Below are 18,969 nucleotides of genomic sequence, written 5' to 3' on the forward strand. Positions count from 1 at the left end.
AACATAACGAAAATTGAATACTGAGAGATGTAAAGTTTGCGTGGCCCTAAAGTAAAACATTTCTCAAAATTGAAATAAATAGAAAATAAATATTATACAAGCATTACAGTAAATACCATTAAAAATGTACTTGATTTCTCTATTTGGTAGCCAGTAACTTAATCATGGCACAATTTGCATGAGCACACTGAGACCCTTATTTATTGGTTAAATGGTGTGCCCATTTTACTAAACGTTATCTACCTCTGAAACGACATGGTAATTACAATAACGTGTGCCATGGCAGCAGTTTATTGTGCCGCATTGCTTGTTGCACGATCCAGTTGCGTTTTCTGCCATGATTACTAGGTTCCTGGGCAGGTCATTACATACCAAGCGATTTATTCACTTTGACTACTTAAGATATTTATCGGATACACAGTGGCCATTAGTTACCTGCTGGAAGACTTAAATGGAACTGGCATGAGGAAATTTTTTTTTAATTTTTGAGTGCAGCAAAACAAGTTAGAATGAAAGAATTTGCAAGAAATCAGGTTCATGCGTACATGAAAGAAAGCACATCGCTGCCTAGCCTGAGAACTGTTGTAGCACTCTGAATTTAAGCAAACTTTTACCACTTCTTACTATTTTGAAATAGCAAAATAAACCATTGCTGCAAACAAATGTTAACATGTAGTTTTTCTTAAACAGAACCACTCTGACAATAGCACAGATTGCACTTTACGGTGTACGTATGAAACCTAATTTTCTGTAAAATTTCTCATTGGGCCTACTCTTACTTAATCAAACTTGAAATGGTGTGCCGTCATGGAACCCTCTTGGCATGAAATGACCCGAGATACCTATGAAATAAAATAGTCAGAAACACTATCTTTTGTAGAAATATATTAAAGATTTACGTAAAAATGTACTAAAATACAAACCGCAACACTTGTGCAATTAATTATTAATCACAACACAGTACTTGCATCTGAACCATCCAACCTGGGCTTTTCAGGTGACTAGAAACATCATAGTAATAAAAAAATGTTGAGGGCTGCAAGTGCACAACACTTCAACTGTCCACAGACTTGAGCTCTTCTGGACACTTCAGGTCCCTTGCGAGAAGTGAGGCCAGAGTGTTCTTAATGTAGGCCATGTTTCTCCCAGGAAACTTGTGACAGGTAAGCCTGTAAAAAAAAAAAGGAAAAACCGCATGACGTTAAAGATCAATGTTCCACATGCAAAAGTTCGACATACAGTACGCCCTGTTATAATGAAACTGTTTCATTTGTTTTGTTTATTCCAAGTTTTCACGAGTTCAATTCTAGAGAATGACCAGCTTTCAAAGTGGAGTGGCACCGGAGGACTCCACTTAGTACAATATGCAGAAGGCAAACAGGAAAAGCCCACTGTGGCAGAATAATTTCATAAATATCCTTGGTGTGAAAATGTGAACACTGCTTGCTTAGGAACAAAATGGTGGAAAAAAGACTTCATACTGTTGGTGAAAAAACTTAAAGATAGACTACTGGCAACTAAAATTTGTTCCCTCAACAATCATAATCAAAATGTGCAGCACTTTATTGCACTTTTCCTTGCAGGAGTTGCTCCAAATACGGTTATGCGGCCAGAATTGAGTATGGTATATCTGAATTTGTTTTACGAGCTCATATGCTACTGGAGTGCACTTCTCGCATCGTGATGACCATTATTATGCCTCTCTATTGAAAACAAAATACTGCTTATAACGAAAATTTACTGCAGTTGCACGCCGACCTGGTTACACTAACACAAATAAATGCGAAGAAGAAATACGAAGAAATGCTCAGTCTTACAAGAGAAATATGCAAGTGGACTGGCTCTGCTAATCCTTTGAGAGTCACTGCCATGCATGTAGAGTGGTGGAAACAAATCGTGTGGTCACGACCATAAATATGAGGCGGCGAAAGAACATATAAATAAGCATACCTTTTAAGAATGAAGTTTCCCCAAGCATCACATTACAGATTCTGTAACCTTCTGCGACTTCTACAAAAATCCTGATTGTGCTGTTGCCCCTTGGCTTCTTCCAAAACTCATCTTTCTCTTTATTCTATGGTGCCCATCACTGCAGTAGCGTGGGAGTATTCACCTAGTTTAATGTTTTGTGAGTGTCATTACATTTAAAAAATGTGATTATGCTAGTTTGCCCTGCATGCTACAATAAACATGGTGTAAAACAGCGGACACTAAGAAACCTTTGTCACTTTATGACCTAAAAAATTATTTATCCATTTTTTTTCTCGAAAGGTCACTCTGAGGAACAATCCAGAATAAAAATATAACGCTTAAATTGGGGGACGTTTGCCAGAAAATATGTGATCCTCAAAGGGTTGAACATGAACACCTACAAAGCTCATTCAATCTGATAAATCTAAACCCATAGTACTTGAGCACTGGTTTATAATAACGCTGAAAACAGGCAAGTGCGTCCTTGAAGTAAGAAAGCAGGAGACATTTCCAACAGTTTCAGAGTGGGAGTTGTGGACATGCCTCATGTTCTGTAAGAAGCTTTAATAGTAGCTGCCAAGGGCCTATTGAGTACTGATCATTTTATGGGAACGTGAGGAAAAGTCAAATAAATACCTCTGTTTTTTCCACATCCTAGAATACAATGTGATAAATTGTATCTTAATTGGTTGAGTGCCTAGAATGAATGAACGTTGCTAAACATAGCAATGTTGACAACGAAGTTCGCAACTGTTCCTATTGTTGCTTTGATCGAAACAACCAAACAATTATGCCCCGTAACTTAAGCTCCCTCTGCTTAAAGGCTACTGTCTGCCACCACATGGACCTCCTTCAAGACAGGAGCAACTTTAATTCAATGTGGTCTGTTGAAATAGCTGAAACCACTATGTTTTGCATTACAGAATCTGGAGGGCCATTTTGATTGGTGAAATTTGATGGAAGTGCTGTCCCTCGAGTTGAGCAGTAACTGCACTTGAGCATAGCTTCTCCACAATTCCTATATTATAACAACACTTTCAGGCTACTTAAGCACACCCGCTATAGCACCAGATTGGTAGCAAGCTTCACAGATTGGTACTACAGATTGGTAGTTGCTTCATTGCAACTGTTCATTGCAATGACAGTCAAGTAGTGCAACTAATGTGCAAATACACCTAACTTTGTCAGTTGGAGCCACCAATCACTTCTGGCGGTTAAGGCTGCTTTTAAAATTTAGCACTTTAGTATGGAGGCGTTAGAGACTTGAGATCAAATGAGCATTCATTCCAAATAGTAGGCTATTGTAGCACGTAGTTGCAGACACAGGCTACTTGAAAGTCATTTGTTGTGCTAATAGCAAGCTGGTAATTCCAAGTACAAAATGTGAATGCAAAAATGCAATGGAAAAAAGGATGTACGGTACTTGCCTATAACAGCGTTGACCCTGATAAGGCCAAGAGCCTCTTTTTGCCTATTGGTGGTGTTGTTTCCGAGAAGTGAGTGGCCCATGAGGTTCTCTGTGACCACATGGTGAATCAAGGCCCTTGCAAACTTGCCTGGTCCACCATGGCAAGCTGTGCCAGGATCATCTGAATGAGCACTTCTCCAACCTATTTGAAACGGCACGTTTAGGTAAATATTAGTGAGGTAGTTGAAGGATTTTAAGCACATTTACACAACAGCCACACTCCGCATAACTCACAGAAATACTGCCTGCTCCAGACCTAAAATGTCAACTGATGTCACTAATAAAACAACTAAAATTAATGTCATAGCTTGTTATGCTGTTAGGATGCCATGTGCTTCAGAAAAACAAGGATTCACCCAGTACAAAATAAAATAGTAAGTAAACCAAAGCATTGAAAACTTTAATGCAAGTAGCATTTTTAGGATACTTCACATTCTTTCGGGTGTCTGTCTTTAACTATTTTCCAGCCAATTTGTGTCACTTGGTGGTCAATGGCCTAATGGGTAGGGCTGCTATGTAGACGGGAAGTGGGTTAATAACCATCTGATGGACCTGCTTGGATCTCTGGTTATGTGACTCAGAGTATGTGCCACTCTTCAATGAACCTCTTTCATGCCATCGTGGGCAACTGCTGCTTGTGTTGGCAAGCAGCAGTAGCAGCTCAAACAGGAAGATAACTGTCGACGTTAATGCGATTACCACTACACATCAGATTGGCTCGCTGTGTCCCAGACCTACTCAGCTGAATGTGTACATAAGACACAAAGACAGGGTGTGCCAACTGCCCACCTCATTAAATAAATGAATCAACTAGCAAATCAAAGGCTATGCAAAATCGCAAAGGAGACACTTAATGCTACCATTTTTACTAAATCTTAAGGAGAATACCTCCCGGCAATACATTCTCCTGGCAACAGTGCATTTGATCATGGTGATGCTAGACGATGAATGGCCAAAGAATTCACCTTTTGCATTCCGGCTGTGGCGTCTCCAGGCTCATTTTGATTCTGAAAACAGATGTCAGTATTAAAAAGTGACGCCACGATAACTCAAAAGCAACAATCAAAACATCTACATGGACGATTAGGCCGACATAAATGGATGGATATAAATGACTGATTGAAAACATTAAAGCATGGCTGCTCTTGCCACTTGCAGGGTGATGTGGGCAAATAATTTATTCTTAATTTCTCTCCTAAATTTTAAAATTATTTTTGCTCATCTACTGCATGAACTGTTGCGGCCACATCTTAAAGGTAGCTCGTTCATATAAAACCTGTGTTGCATTTTTTTACTCCCCATCTAACTGCTGCTACTGCAGTTTGCTTACTCTCAAAGTAGTCCACAGAACTGCTCCACCAACAAACCATTGTTCCAAGCTTATGTCAAAGCATTTTAGTTCACAAGGATACGCTCCCCTCTCACTCTCTCTCCTCTTTAATGTGCGAATTCAAAGCAAAAATAACTTATTGACATAGCTGTCTGCTTCTATCTCATAAAAAGCCTTGCTAATTTTTGACATTTGTCGATAACGCTTACATGCCACTGGGAGCACAGTGGGACGACACGGCAAATATGCCCAAGCATCTCGTTCCTTTACTGATTTTCGAACTCGGTTAAATCAATCACTTACTGAAGGGCCAAAGGCTGAAACTTCACACGATGACATTATTTTGAATGTTTCATCCCACTAAAGCAGAACATAGAATCCCACAGAATCTGCCTTTTCCGTGAATATAGAGCGCCTACGCGAAGGCGTTAGCGCGAAGTACTCGATGGCGTCGAAGGGAGATAATGGTTAAAAAAAAAAGTTCACCGCGCGCGTACCGGCGGAAAACAAACCACACATAACCTGATGATTTCACAGCATTCACTGGCATCAGCCCTTTTTTATCTCACCTATCACATAGAATCACATATAGGCCATTGCAATTCTTTATTATTATCGCGCCACAGCGCGTGTCTACCGCACGGCGTGTCAGCGGACTCTGGACACTCGATCCTGAAGCGAACAGCGTAGCAGAATACATTATAACGGCAAAACGCCCCGCGCATATTTTCGCCGATCCCGACACGCCATGTAGTAGATGCACGTCAATGGACGGCGTTGCGCGAACGAAATATACTTGATTACAGTACAGTTCGGATTATTTCACGTCGCATTGTTTCCACGAAAACGGCAAAGCACGAGCGCTCATTAATAAGGCTAATTTCAATCGGTGCTGGAACACCGTACCAAACATCGTGGCGCGCACAACACGCCCTGTTTTAGCTGGCTCCACATAGCTGCCCACCAAAACGGCAGAGCACAAGCGCTCATTAATAAGGCTAATTTCAATCGGTGCTGGAACGGCGTACCAAAAATCGTGGCGCACACAACATGCCCTGTTTTAGCTGGCTCCACATAGCTGCTTTACGTCGCCGCAAGCGCGCTGTGAAGTTAAATCAGGACAAAACTTCATGCTCAATATCACAAATCTAGTGCTGCACAACCAATTCTCGCAACGGAAGGATAGTACTAGTAATGAAAACGAGCACAGAAGCGCGTGGAAGACACGCACGGGCTCTGTACGCACTTTTGCTGATAGCGTCGCAAAGAACGAGCAAGTGGAATTCGAAACACTCACTCACCTTCGATGTGGCTGAGTCGGAGGCGATCATGGTGATCTTCGAGGCAACGTGTAGCCCATAACGAGCGGGCAACAAGTTGGAATATACGAAAGATGTCACAGCGAGGCAAAGGGTACAGAAAACGCAGCAAACTCATCACGCAACCCGCACACATACGCCGCACGCACAAAGTTCCGGAATGCGCCAAAGAGTCAACAGCGCAAGCGCGCATTCACACAAAAACGCGCATACAAATCCACGCTTTCATAGATATGAATTGCCATATTTATTAACAAATGTTGTGATTTAATGGTATTTCTTAACAATTTCTGTGGTTTGCAAAAGTGTGAAAGTTTTCTGCTTAGCTTCCTTGAGGAACTATTTTCTTTATCGCGGTAACGCAGTGCGCCGGCCGGTCACGTACGGAGCGCGCGGGAAATAGTGCAAAATTCAAACGTCGCAAATGTCGCGCCCTGTGTGCGCGCATAGCTTTAATCGTTTGTATTAAAAAGAAATATTCATTTTAATACGTGAAGCAACCGGCGCGAAATTAACTACGGATCAGTAACGTACACAATTGTCGCTGTTCGTGCTTGTTAGTTTGACATCATGACGAACGGTAGACAGCATGCCGTCCCATTGATTAAACATGTGTCCCTGTGCTTCTGGGCTACGATTTGCCACCGGCAAAGTATAACAGCGTAGATTGTGCGTGGTGGCCAAGCAGTTTCCCAGCACACTGGCCAGCACCCGTCTCTACGTGTTACAGAATAGACCTAGGCTTTCATGTAAAATATGGACACCACGTCGCAGAGATCACCCAAACTTGTTTCATTCTATTGTGCGTTAAGGGCTAACAACTAAACGAAACGCACTCTTTAAAAAACATATTTATTTATTATGCTTACATACTACTTTTCCCACCATCTTGCCCATATTTAACATGGAGGCAATGCCGTTTTCTGACACAGACAGGGCACTGGCCACTTACAATAGAAGCCGATGGGAATCCAGGAGGTGCCCATTCATCGGTCATTGGTCACTGCTTGTTGAGACGTTTGTCTTGTGCTCCAATTTTGTGTATATATATACATACAGGGTGGTCATTTTTAAGTCTTACGGAATTTTTAGAAATCCCCTGTGGCAGGTAGCATATTTCTTATCATTGAGCTGGGTTAATCGATGAGGCGGACATTAGTAGCACGAGCAATCGAAACATAGATTCAACTAATTAACAAGAAATCACTAATTAGCTTCTTATTTGTTACTTTACGACACATATTGCGATTTACGAATTTGAGCCGGTGAGCTTGTCAGGCGTATCCACTTGGAATTAACTTCCAGAATGACACCAGTTTGGAAATATGCGCCATCAGACTCGCCGTAAAAATGCACTGTTGTTACACTTACTTTGTTACCAAAATGCTGTTTTATACATTGAAGCACAACAGTAACTAAAACGCCCATGTATTTCGTCCCACACTTTGGGCAATAATATCTCGAAACTGGTGTTATCCTGGAAATTCATTTTAGGTGGATGCGTCTTGCAAACTCACCAGCTACAATTCATATATTGCAATATGTGTCGTAAAATAATTAACTAAGAAGTTCATTTGTCAATTTTTGTTAATTATTAGAATATTAGTTTCAATTTCGTGTGTTACTAATGTTCGTTTCTTCGAATAACCAAGCTAAGCGATAAGAATTATGCTACCTGCTACAAGCGATTTTTAAAAATTTTCGTAAAGCCTATAATTTTGAATACCCAGTATATACAGGGTGTCCCAACTTTCTTGCACCGACACTTAAATATATGCAAATGCCACGTAGCTGGACAGAACCAAGGTAATGTTGTTTGCCGTCGCTTAGAGATACTCAATTTTTTGCATTAGATAAATAATTAGATAATCATTAAAATTAATAATTATTAATCAATTAATAATAAATAATTAGCTTCTCAGATATTATATTTAGATGAAAAGTGTCAATCAGAAAATTATAGAGCAACAGGAAAAACTCCCGATACAGCTTTCTGTTGCCGAATACGTGGTACATAAAAGTGTTTTTCCGAGCGTGAAAAAAGCCCGCGGATACACGCATAGTGCCTCCAGTGGCTAGTTGTGCGGCAATTTTGCGTGTATTCGCGGGCTTCTTTCACGCTCGAAAAAAAAAAGAAAAGAAAAAGAAATCAATTTTATGTTGCACGTATTGAGCAATAGAAAGCTGTATCGGAAGTTTTTAGTGGCAGGAGCGTCGAGTGCCATTTGTTCTTTGGACAGTACTTCTGGTTCACCTCCTGAGATGATCAAGAGGTGAAAATAAATCGAAAAAAATAGTACAGTACAAAATTCACGAATTTCATTATAGATATGATATCAGAGCATAAGTTTAGCTATAAGTTGAGTTACTGAAGTGTCTGGAATAATTAGAATTAATTAGCTGAGACGACCGCGGACGCAATCCAAGTAAATCAGAAAAATAGAAAAAAAAATGGTTCATTTCAGAATTCATGACTTTCATTATAATAGATATGATATAAAAGGATAAGTTTTGTTGCAAGCTGACTTGCTGAATTGTCTGGGATAACTATAACTAATTAGCTGAGACCAGATTAAAAATAAATCAGGAAAAAAAGAAAAAAAGTAGTACAGTGCAAAATCCATCGGTTTCTTTATATGCATGATATCAAAGCATAAGCTTAGTTCAAGTTGAGTTACTGAAGTGTCTGGAATAATTATAATTGATCAGAGATCACTTATTACTGTTTACCAAAGCACAGAACACCAACGCCGGGATGCGAGTGCCAAAAAGAAACACCTAAGTCAAAGTTTAAGGTTGCCTACTCTTTTAAGCATGAAATGATTTTAGCTCCCGTTGTCGGCGATCTTCAAGTGACCTTGAGCCAAAAGTCAAAGCTCTTATCCGGGCACTAAAAACGAGAACATGCCGACAAGTTGAAAATGAAATTTAGTCACCCGTAGGCACGAGTACAACTGTGGCATGGACGTAGAGTGCAATATAGCCTACCGTACATGCAATACATTGTACTTGATATAAACAAAACATATGAGCAAACAAAATAGCAAATGGTGTCTGCTTGACACTGGCTTTGCCACACATCAAAAACCACTATGACAAGTTGCGAGAACAAAACGAGATCATCCGAGCAACCAGTCAAACTTGAAAAAAGGTGGTCTCTGGCACCAACCCTTTACTACACATGCTAGTTACTCTCCAAACAAATTACAAAAAAAATTGCTTGCGAGTTCTTCCCAATGTTTCTTGACAATATCACTCAAGCTGTAACTTCTATTACGCTGAAGTTTTATTTGTCATTTCCAATGGCGACGTTCAAAAGGCAGATAGATACAGGGGCAGATAAAGTGGGCCGATCCTGGAGGCAGTGCAGAAAGGGTCCAAGATCAATGGCACCCCTTTTATGTGGGCCGATCCTGGAGGCAGTGCAGAAAGGGTCCAAGCTCAATGGCACATATCCCCTGTGGGCACGCGGACACTTCCTTGAACTGCCCTTGTCATACGTGGGACCCAAAGAGACAAAATCAACAGCCCTTTCTCTGTCGAGGAAATGGAGTACTGACTATTGATATGTTGTTGGCATATTGTTGAGGAATTGTTGACACAATATACTTTCAATAATGCCTCAATAGTTATTGAACGTACACAACAATACCTCAACAATAATGTTGTTGAGCACTTCACAACAGTAAAGTCATTGACTAATTGTTGTTGACATATTGTTGAATGATGTTGAGTATTATTGAGAAGTGTTGAGCAATATTGACATTGAATATATATCTGAAAGCAAAGCTTGTCGCCGTAAGCATCTTACGTAAGCAAAGGCATATCTTACGTAAGCAAAGCTTGTCGTCCGATTCTAGTAAGCGAAGCTTGTCGTCCGACTCTAGCAAGCTGATTCTAGCGTGACGGCTTTCGAAGCCCAGGCGAAACGTCAGCGAAGAGCCGCCGACCCTGAATTTAGGGCAAACGAAGCGGAACGCCTGCGGTAGCGTCGTCTTGCCACAAGCTCCCCCAGTTACGACTCGAGAGATAGGCATTTGGTTCAAGTTATGTGACACTCTATATATTTAGTGGTGATTAAGTGAACAATAAAACAATATGTATGTGTAAAACACATACACGTCTACATGTGTGTGTTTCAGATATATATTTAATGTCAATATTGCTCAACAATTCTCAATAGTACTCAACATTATTCAACAATATGTCAACAACAATTAGTCAATGAGTTTATTGTTGTGAAGCGCTCAACAACTTTATTGTTGAGGTATTGTTGTGTACGTTCAATAACTATTGAGACATTATTGAAAGGATATTGTGTCAACAATTCCTCAACAATATGACAACAACATTTCAATAGTCATTTTTATAAGGGTCGACGCCCGGTAGGTGCGTTTTCCCCGTGCATTGTTAGAGGAACTGATCTTACCTCTCGTAAGAGTCACTGTATCGACAAAGATAATTCGGCCATTTGAATAGAAGGCAAAATGCTTGACACAAAGCTGACGCCGCAACTGAAAATGGAACACATAAAATCGTGAGAAAGAAAACTCAAAAATAATAAATATCGTTCTGCAACATCCTTTCAAATAATAGTGCGTTGCTTTATGTGGCTACCGAATCACTTGCTGGCTTTATTTAGCAATGACGTCAACGCCCGGTAGGTGCGTTTTCCCCGTGCATCGTTAGAGGAACTGATCTTACCTCTCGTAAGAGTCACTGTATCGACCAAGATCATTCGGCCATTTAAATAGAAGGGAAAATGCTTGACACAAAGCTGACGCCGCAACTAAAAAAATGGAACACATACAATCGTGAGACAGAAAACTCAAAAATAATAAATATCGTTCTGCAACATCCTTTCAAATAAATGTGCGTTGCTTTATGTGGCTACCGAATCACTTGTTGGCTTTATTTAGCAATGACGGCAACGCCCGGTAGGTGCGTTTTCCCCGTGCATCGTTAGAGGAACTGATCTTAGCCTCTCGTAAGAGTCACTGTATCGACCAAGATCATTCGGCCATTTAAATAGACGGGAAAATGCTTGACACAAAGCTGAGGCCGCAACTAAAAAATGGAACACATACAATCGTGAGACAGAAAACTCAAAAATAATAAATATCGTTCTGCAACATCCTTTCAAATAATGTGCGTTGCTTTATGTGGCTACCGAATCACTTGCTGGCTTTATTTAGCAATGACGTCAACGCCCGGTAGGTGCGTTTTCCCCGTGCATCGTTAGAGGAACTGATCTTACCTCTCGTAAGAGTCACTGTATCGACCAAGATCATTCGGCCATTTAAATAGAAGGGAAAATGCTTGACACAAAGCTGAGGCCGCAACTAAAAAATGGAACACATACAATCGTGAGACAGAAAACTCAAAATAATAAATATCGTTCTGCAACATCCTTTCAAATAATAGTGCGTTGCTTTATGTGGCTACCGAATCACTTGCTGGCTTTATTTAGCAATGACGTCAACGCCCGGTAGGTGCGTTTTCCCCGTGCATCGTTAGAGGAACTGATCTTAGCCTCTCGTAAGAGTCACTGTATCGACCAAGATCATTCGGCCATTTAAATAGACGGGAAAATGCTTGACACAAAGCTGACGCCGCAACTAAAAAATGGAACACATACAATCGTGAGACAGAAAACTCAAAAATAATAAATATCGTTCTGCAACATCCTTTCAAATAAATGTGCGTTGCTTTATGTGGCTACCGAATCACTTGCTGGCTTTATTTAGCAATGACGTCGAACGCCCGGTAGGTGCGTTTTCCCCGTGCATCGTTAGAGGAACTGATCTTACCTCTCGTAAGAGTCACTGTATCGACCAAGATCATTCGGCCATTTAAATAGAAGGGAAAATGCTTGACACAAAGCTGAGGCCGCAACTAAAAAATGGAACACATACAATCGTGAGACAGAAAACTCAAAATAATAAATATCGTTCTGCAACATCCTTTCAAATAAATGTGCGTTGCTTTATGTGGCTATCCGAATCACTTGCTGGCTTTATTTAGCAATGACGTCGAACGCCCGGTAGGTGCGTTTTCCCCGTGCATCGTTAGAGGAACTGATCTTAGCTCTCGTAAGAGTCACTGTATCGACCAAGATCATTCGGCCATTTGAATAGAAGGGAAAATGCTTGACACAAAGCTGAGGCCGCAACTAAAAAATGGAACACATACAATCGTGAGACAGAAAACTCAAAAATAATAAATATCGTTCTGCAACATCCTTTCAAATAAATGTGCGTTGCTTTATGTGGCTACCGAATCACTTGCTGGCTTTATTTAGCAATGACGTCAACGCCCGGTAGGTGCGTTTTCCCCGTGCATCGTTAGAGGAACTGATCTTAGCTCTCGTAAGAGTCACTGTATCGACCAAGATCATTCGGCCATTTAAATAGAAGGGAAAATGCTTGACACAAAGCTGAGGCCGCAACTAAAAAATGGAACACATACAATCGTGAGACAGAAAACTCAAAAATAATAAATATCGTTCTGCAACATCCTTTCAAATAAATGTGCGTTGCTTTATGTGGCTACCGAATCACTTGCTGGCTTTATTTAGCAATGACGTCGAACGCCCGGTAGGTGCGTTTTCCCCGTGCATCGTTAGAGGAACTGATCTTAGCTCTCGTAAGAGTCACTGTATCGACCAAGATCATTCGGCCATTTAAATAGAAGGGAAAATGCTTGACACAAAGCTGAGGCCGCAACTAAAAAATGGAACACATACAATCGTGAGACAGAAAACTCAAAAATAATAAATATCGTTCTGCAACATCCTTTCAAATAATGTGCGTTGCTTTATGTGGCTACCGAATCACTTGCTGGCTTTATTTAGCAATGACGTCGAACGCCCGGTAGGTGCGTTTTCCCCGTGCATCGTTAGAGGAACTGATCTTAGCTCTCGTAAGAGTCACTGTATCGACCAAGATCATTCGGCCATTTAAATAGAAGGGAAAATGCTTGACACAAAGCTGACGCCGCAACTAAAAAATGGAACACATACAATCGTGAGACAGAAAACTCAAAATAATAAATATCGTTCTGCAACATCCTTTCAAATAAATGTGCGTTGCTTTATGTGGCTACCGAATCACTTGCTGGCTTTATTTAGCAATGACGTCGACGCCCGGTAGGTGCGTTTTCCCCGTGCATCGTTAGAGGAACTGATCTTAGCTCTCGTAAGAGTCACTGTATCGACCAAGATCATTCGGCCATTTAAATAGAAGGGAAAATGCTTGACACAAAGCTGACGCCGCAACTAAAAAAATGGAACACATACAATCGTGAGACAGAAAACTCAAAATAATAAATATCGTTCTGCAACATCCTTTCAAATAAATGTGCGTTGCTTTATGTGGCTACCGAATCACTTGCTGGCTTTATTTAGCAATGACGTCAACGCCCGGTAGGTGCGTTTTCCCCGTGCATCGTTAGAGGAACTGATCTTAGCTCTCGTAAGAGTCACTGTATCGACCAAGATCATTCGGCCATTTAAATAGAAGGGAAAATGCTTGACACAAAGCTGACGCCGCAACTAAAAAATGGAACACATACAATCGTGAGACAGAAAACTCAAAATAATAAATATCGTTCTGCAACATCCTTTCAAATAAATGTGCGTTGCTTTATGTGGCTACCGAATCACTTGCTGGCTTTATTTAGCAATGACGTCGAACGCCCGGTAGGTGCGTTTTCCCCGTGCATCGTTAGAGGAACTGATCTTACCTCTCGTAAGAGTCACTGTATCGACCAAGATCATTCGGCCATTTAAATAGAAGGGAAAATGCTTGACACAAAGCTGAGGCCGCAACTAAAAAATGGAACACATACAATCGTGAGACAGAAAACTCAAAAATAATAAATATCGTTCTGCAACATCCTTTCAAATAAATGTGCGTTGCTTTATGTGGCTACCGAATCACTTGCTGGCTTTATTTAGCAATGACGTCAACGCCCGGTAGGTGCGTTTTCCCCGTGCATCGTTAGAGGAACTGATCTTACCTCTCGTAAGAGTCACTGTATCGACCAAGATCATTCGGCCATTTAAATAGAAGGGAAAATGCTTGACACAAAGCTGAGGCCGCAACTAAAAAATGGAACACATACAATCGTGAGACAGAAAACTCAAAAATAATAAATATCGTTCTGCAACATCCTTTCAAATAAATGTTCGTTGCTTTATGTGGCTATCGAATCACTTGCTGGCTTTATTTAGCAATGGCGTCGACGCCCGGTAGGTGCGTTTTCCCCGTGCATCGTTAGAGGAACTGATCTTACCTCTCGTAAGAGTCACTGTATCGACCAAGATCATTCGGCCATTTAAATAGAAGGAAAATGCTTGACACAAAGCTGACGCCGCAACTAAAAAATGGAACACATACAATCGTGAGACAGAAAACTCAAAAATAATAAATATCGTTCTGCAACATCCTTTCAAATAAATGTGCGTTGCTTTATGTGGCTACCGAATCACTTGCTGGCTTTATTTAGCAATGACGTCAACGCCCGGTAGGTGCGTTTTCCCCGTGCATCGTTAGAGGAACTGATCTTAGCTCTCGTAAGAGTCACTGTATCGACCAAGATCATTCGGCCATTTAAATAGAAGGGAAAATGCTTGACACAAAGCTGACGCCGCAACTAAAAAATGGAACACATACAATCGTGAGACAGAAAACTCAAAATAATAAATATCGTTCTGCAACATCCTTTCAAATAAATGTGCGTTGCTTTATGTGGCTACCGAATCACTTGCTGGCTTTATTTAGCAATGACGTCAACGCCCGGTAGGTGCGTTTTCCCCGTGCATCGTTAGAGGAACTGATCTTAGCCTCTCGTAAGAGTCACTGTATCGACCAAGATCATTCGGCCATTTAAATAGACGGGAAAATGCTTGACACAAAGCTGAGGCCGCAACTAAAAAATGGAACACATACAATCGTGAGACAGAAAACTCAAAAATAATAAATATCGTTCTGCAACATCCTTTCAAATAATAGTGCGTTGCTTTATGTGGCTACCGAATCACTTGCTGGCTTTATTTAGCAATGACGTCGAACGCCCGGTAGGTGCGTTTTCCCCGTGCATCGTTAGAGGAACTGATCTTAGCCTCTCGTAAGAGTCACTGTATCGACCAAGATCATTCGGCCATTTAAATAGAAGGGAAAATGCTTGACACAAAGCTGAGGCCGCAACTAAAAAATGGAACACATACAATCGTGAGACAGAAAACTCAAAATAATAAATATCGTTCTGCAACATCCTTTCAAATAAATGTGCGTTGCTTTATGTGGCTACCGAATCACTTGCTGGCTTTATTTAGCAATGACGTCAACGCCCGGTAGGTGCGTTTTCCCCGTGCATCGTTAGAGGAACTGATCTTACCTCTCGTAAGAGTCACTGTATCGACCAAGATCATTCGGCCATTTAAATAGAAGGGAAAATGCTTGACACAAAGCTGAGGCCGCAACTAAAAAATGGAACACATACAATCGTGAGACAGAAAACTCAAAAATAATAAATATCGTTCTGCAACATCCTTTCAAATAAATGTGCGTTGCTTTATGTGGCTACCGAATCACTTGCTGGCTTTATTTAGCAATGACGTCAACGCCCGGTAGGTGCGTTTTCCCCGTGCATCGTTAGAGGAACTGATCTTACCTCTCGTAAGAGTCACTGTATCGACCAAGATCATTCGGCCATTTAAATAGAAGGGAAAATGCTTGACACAAAGCTGAGGCCGCAACTAAAAAATGGAACACATACAATCGTGAGACAGAAAACTCAAAAATAATAAATATCGTTCTGCAACATCCTTTCAAATAAATGTTCGTTGCTTTATGTGGCTATCCGAATCACTTGCTGGCTTTATTTAGCAATGGACGTCGACGCCCGGTAGGTGCGTTTTCCCCGTGCATCGTTAGAGGAACTGATCTTAGCTCTCGTAAGAGTCACTGTATCGACCAAGATCATTCGGCCATTTAAATAGACGGGAAAATGCTTGACAAAAAGCTGAGGCCGCAACTAAAAATGGAACACATAAAATCGTGAGACAGAAAACTCAAAAATAATAAATATCGTTCTGCAACATCCTTTCAAATAATAGTGCGTTGCTTTATGTGGCTACCGAATCACTTGCTGGCTTTATTTAGCAATGACGTCAACGCCCGGTAGGTGCGTTTTCCCCGTGCATCGTTAGAGGAACTGATCTTACCTCTCGTAAGAGTCACTGTATCGACCAAGATTATTCGGCCATTTAAATAGACGGGAAAATGCTTGACAAAAAGCTGAGGCCGCAATTAAAAAATGGAACACATACAATCGTGAGACAGAAAACTCAAAAATAATAAATATCGTTCTGCAACATCCTTTCAAATAAATGTGCGTTGCTTTATGTGGCTACCGAATCACTTGCTGGCTTTATTTAGCAATGACGTCGAACGCCCGGTAGGTGCGTTTTCCCCGTGCATCGTTAGAGGAACTGATCTTACCTCTCGTAAGAGTCACTGTATCGACCAAGATCATTCGGCCATTTAAATAGACGGGAAAATGCTTGACACAAAGCTGAGGCCGCAACTAAAAAATGGAACACATACAATCGTGAGACAGAAAACTCAAAAATAATAAATATCGTTCTGCAACATCCTTTCAAATAATAGTGCGTTGCTTTATGTGGCTACCGAATCACTTGCTGGCTTTATTTAGCAATGACGTCAACGCCCGGTAGGTGCGTTTTCCCCGTGCATCGTTAGAGGAACTGATCTTACCTCTCGTAAGAGTCACTGTATCGACCAAGATCATTCGGCCATTTAAATAGAAGGGAAAATGCTTGACACAAAGCTGAGGCCGCAACTAAAAAATGGAACACATACAATCGTGAGACAGAAAACTCAAAAATAATAAATATCGTTCTGCAACATCCTTTCAAATAAATGTGCGTTGCTTTATGTGGCTACCGAATCACTTGCTGGCTTTATTTAGCAATGACGTCAACGCCCGGTAGGTGCGTTTTCCCCGTGCATCGTTAGAGGAACTGATCTTACCTCTCGTAAGAGTCACTGTATCGACCAAGATCATTCGGCCATTTAAATAGAAGGGAAAATGCTTGACACAAAGCTGAGGCCGCAACTAAAAATGGAACACATAAAATCGTGAGACAGAAAACTCAAAAATAATAAATATCGTTCTGCAACATCCTTTCAAATAATAGTGCGTTGCTTTATGTGGCTACCGAATCACTTGCTGGCTTTATTTAGCAATGACGTCAACGCCCGGTAGGTGCGTTTTCCCCGTGCATCGTTAGAGGAACTGATCTTACCTCTCGTAAGAGTCACTGTATCGACCAAGATTATTCGGCCATTTAAATAGACGGGAAAATGCTTGACAAAAAGCTGAGGCCGCAATTAAAAAATGGAACACATACAATCGTGAGACAGAAAACTCAAAAATAATAAATATCGTTCTGCAACATCCTTTCAAAGAAATGTTCGTTGCTTTATGTGGCTACCGAATCACTTGCTGGCTTTATTTAGCAATGACGTCAACGCCCGGTAGGTGCGTTTTCCCCGTGCATCGTTAGAGGAACTGATCTTACCTCTCGTAAGAGTCACTGTATCGACCAAGATTATTCGGCCATTTAAATAGACGGGAAAATGCTTGACACAAAGCTGAGGCCGCAACTAAAAAATGGAACACATACAATCGTGAGACAGAAAACTCAAAAATAATAAATATCGTTCTGCAACATCCTTTCAAATAATAGTGCGTTGCTTTATGTGGCTACCGAATCACTTGCTGGCTTTATTTAGCAATGACGTCAACGCCCGGTAGGTGCGTTTTCCCCGTGCATCGTTAGAGGAACTGATCTTACCTCTCGTAAGAGTCACTGTATCGACCAAGATTATTCGGCCATTTAAATAGACGGGAAAATGCTTGACAAAAAGCTGAGGCCGCAATTAAAAAATGGAACACATACAATCGTGAGACAGAAAACTCAAAAATAATAAATATCGTTCTGCAACATCCTTTCAAATAAATGTTCGTTGCTTTATGTGGCTATCGAATCACTTGCTGGCTTTATTTAGCAATGACGTCAACGCCCGGTAGGTGCGTTTTCCCCGTGCATCGTTAGAGGAACTGATCTTAGCCTCTCGTAAGAGTCACTGTATCGACCAAGATCATTCGGCCATTTAAATAGAAGGGAAAATGCTTGACACAAAGCTGAGGCCGCAACTAAAAAATGGAACACATACAATCGTGAGACAGAAAACTCAAAAATAATAAATATCGTTCTGCAACATCCTTTCAAATAAATGTGCGTTGCTTTATGTGGCTACCGAATCACTTGCTGGCTTTATTTAGCAATGGCGTCGAACGCCCGGTAGGTGCGTTTTCCCCGTGCATCGTTAGAGGAACTGATCTTAGCTCTCGTAAGAGTCACTGTATCGACCAAGATCATTCGGCCATTTAAATAGAAGGGAAAATGCTTGACACAAAGCTGACGCCGCAACTAAAAAATGGAACACATACAATCGTGAGACAGAAAACTCAAAAATAATAAATATCGTTCTGCAACATCCTTTCAAATAAATGTGCGTTGCTTTATGTGGCTACCGAATCACTTGTTGGCTTTATTTAGCAATGACGTGAACGCCCGGTAGGTGCGTTTTCCCCGTGCATCGTTAGAGGAACTGATCTTAGCTCTCGTAAGAGTCACTGTATCGACCAAGATCATTCGGCCATTTAAATAGAAGGAAACATGCTTGACACAAAGCTGACGCGACAACTAAAAAATGGAACACATACAATCGTGAGACAGAAAACTCAAAATAATAAATATCGTTCTGCAACATCCTTTCAAATAAATG

At 40.9% G+C, this 18,969-nt stretch overlaps 1 long non-coding RNA gene across 1 annotated transcript; it reads right to left on the reverse strand.

Moving 5' to 3' along the window:
- Positions 1-3,360: 3,360 nt before the first annotated feature.
- On the reverse strand, positions 3,361-6,213 carry LOC125946066 (uncharacterized). Its single transcript, XR_007467378.1, has 3 exons — positions 6,071-6,213; positions 4,405-4,446; positions 3,361-3,581 (listed from the first exon to the last, which is right to left on the reverse strand). It is a non-coding gene; the product is annotated as an uncharacterized LOC125946066 (long non-coding RNA).
- Between the last annotated feature and the right edge of the window lie 12,756 nt (positions 6,214-18,969).

The sequence above is a fragment of the Dermacentor silvarum genome, chromosome 5 (assembly GCF_013339745.2).
Source record: "Dermacentor silvarum isolate Dsil-2018 chromosome 5, BIME_Dsil_1.4, whole genome shotgun sequence".
Classification (NCBI taxonomy): Eukaryota; Metazoa; Arthropoda; class Arachnida; order Ixodida; family Ixodidae; genus Dermacentor; species Dermacentor silvarum.